General features: G+C 31.6%; 1 protein-coding gene across 2 annotated transcripts in view; it reads left to right on the top strand.

Annotated features, from left to right (window-relative positions):
* The first annotated feature begins 100 nt into the window (after positions 1-100).
* Positions 101-2,500, top strand: part of LOC137617897 (homeobox protein Hox-D8-like) — an 8,742-nt gene continuing 6,342 nt past the window's right edge. For both annotated transcript variants that reach the window (XM_068347843.1, XM_068347842.1), the window contains exon 1: positions 101-225. The gene's annotated coding sequence lies outside the window, so the exon portion shown is untranslated. The remainder of the gene's footprint in view (positions 226-2,500) is intronic.

The raw sequence follows: 2,500 nt of genomic DNA, 5'->3' as shown, positions 1-2,500 counted from the left end.
ACTGCCTTATTATCTATGCTGAATGTATTTATCTTTTTGCTATTTTGTATTTTTACTTCAGCAAGGGCTCTGGAGCTAGTAATACCAGTCATACAATTTCTAGTGTTGAGCAAAAACCCCTTGATTGTGGTAATGAAGTTCGTATCGTCGGTCTTGATTTTAGTGCTACTTCTGACCGTCTTCGTCTTGTGACTCTTGTTTGTTTAATTAAGCAGACGAGATTTGGTGAGTTCATTCTTAACATCGTTATCAAATTTTTAACTTATAGATTACAAGTAGTAATTGTTTATGTATTTGAGTAACTGCAAGGAGGCAATATCTATTGTTCTTCAAGGCACTATTCTTGCTCATTAATTTTTGTTATATATGCATATTAGTTTGGTTTTGAAACGAACTTTGTTACTCATGCATGTAAAGGTAATCTTATTTGCATCAATTTCGGCTTCAGAATGTAGAAATATGACTGCTTAATCCCTTAAAAGTGACCAGGTTAAAGTCGGTAAAAGGGACAATTGATGAGGGATGGAATCAAAACCTTTCAAAGCTATGTATGATCGTCAGTTAATCTGGGACATTATATTCTCCCAATCAAGATCTTTTCAATGATAATGTTTAATTAAATACAGCCCACTTAAAATTCGAAAAGGAATTATCCATAAGCCTGGCCATCGTTTACATACAGATCTTCCCTGATTATAGCATCTACTATATAAAACTAGGTATAATGTTAATTCGAACAGTTTTGCCTTTTCATTCATAAGGCTCAAAATTGGTGCAACCGCTTTCCTTTCTCCTTTCACAGTTTATAAGCTTCTTATCCATTTGAAATTTATATGTTTTATGCATTAAAATTTTCTTTTATTTGACATTTATTCTATAAACTTCATAGTAGCAGCAGATATTACCATTTTTGAAAGACGGAATTATTAAAATGTATAAAGGGAAACCAAAGACATATCGGGAAGTTGAAGTTCGCTAATGGAATTGTTTATTTAGTAAGGTGTATCATTTTCTCGAATGGCTTTGGTCCAGAATTGAGTCCTATCTTTTATACTAAAATTTTTGTCCCAATGACAGTTTTAAAGTCTATCATTGCCATAGCATTTGGATGGAATCGGAAACTTTCCATACGTAGATTTAAAATTGTAAAGAGAATGATATAGGGCCAGTGACGATTCTTCATATAACATCAATATATAATTGAAAATAAGTGAGAATTCTGGTTGAAACCATATTTTTTCAAATAATTTATTTTCTAGTTATAGCACACACATACATCTAAGAACATCAAGTCCTACAATTCTTAAAATATTCGTTTAAATGTATGAATTCCCGACTTGTATTAATTGCAAGTATTCCTTATAAGAGCTTAAACAGAAAAAATTTGATAGCTTATTGTTAAAGCTGTTGGGATTTTCCAGTGTTTTAGACAAATTCTCTTTTTTTCACACACACAATATATCTTGCCCTGTTTGAGACAAGAAATTTAAACTGTAAAAATCCTGGAGTAAATTTTGTCAGGAATTTTACCGTTTTAAATCTGATTTCTTGACCTTAAAAATTTATATTACGGTCACCAACCAGTAAAATCATAAAGTAGGGTAAAATTTAAGGTCGCCTCTATTTGCCGAAATACGGCTGAGAACCACACATTTTCACAGATAATTTTCGATTAAAATTTCGGGTTTTTTAAGTGTATCCCAAAATAAATGAGCTCAGATATTTAGCGACTAACGTTATGATAAAACGATATACTTAGAAAACTCTGTACCATCCTTTTTGCGGAGACTGCCAGTTAAGTAGGTACTAAGTTAAGTAGTTACCAGAGATGATATCCAACTCATATGCAGTAATTACCAAGAAAGGTAAACTGCGCTGCAGTAATATTCTATAATGACACTATCTCTGTACCAACATTTGAAGGATTTTTTCCTAAATAATTCATGCTGTTTCATTAGACATACTTCGAAGACTATTTTTAGATTTGATATTGCAGTTTCTTTTTTCTTTTTTTTCAAGATAAGTTCTGATACCAAATTGACGTATGAGAAATTGAAGGAAATCTATTTACTTCTAATATACTTTTAAGAAGTTCCCCATTCTCAATTTCTAATATCTTTTATCTTTAGTCAGAAGCGATGCAGATATCACAATCGTTTGCAGACGCTTGCTAACCAATGAATCCCAAAACCTCTTTCAGTATTGTACCATTCAGAGAAAAAAATATCTTTTGTTTGTTCGTGGTATTATCAGATCTTTGATATTGTAAATGTCTAAACGTATTAAACGCAATCTATTAAGATAAATAAAGATATATTGTTGCATTATTATGGCATATAGCAAATTGTTTTATATAAGAAGTGTTGATGTTTATTAAGAGAGAAGTACTGTTCTCCATCTATTTGACTATTTTCAAAATCTTAAATTATAAAGCACATCTCTCTCTCTCTCTCTCTCTCTCTCTCTCTCTCTCTCTCTCTCTCTCTCTCTCTCTCTCTCT

The sequence above is a fragment of the Palaemon carinicauda genome, chromosome 24 (genome assembly GCF_036898095.1).
Source record: "Palaemon carinicauda isolate YSFRI2023 chromosome 24, ASM3689809v2, whole genome shotgun sequence".
NCBI lineage: Eukaryota > Metazoa > Arthropoda > Malacostraca > Decapoda > Palaemonidae > Palaemon > Palaemon carinicauda.
Note: the sequence above shows the minus strand (reverse complement) of the source record. Positions and strands in the feature narration are given on the sequence as shown.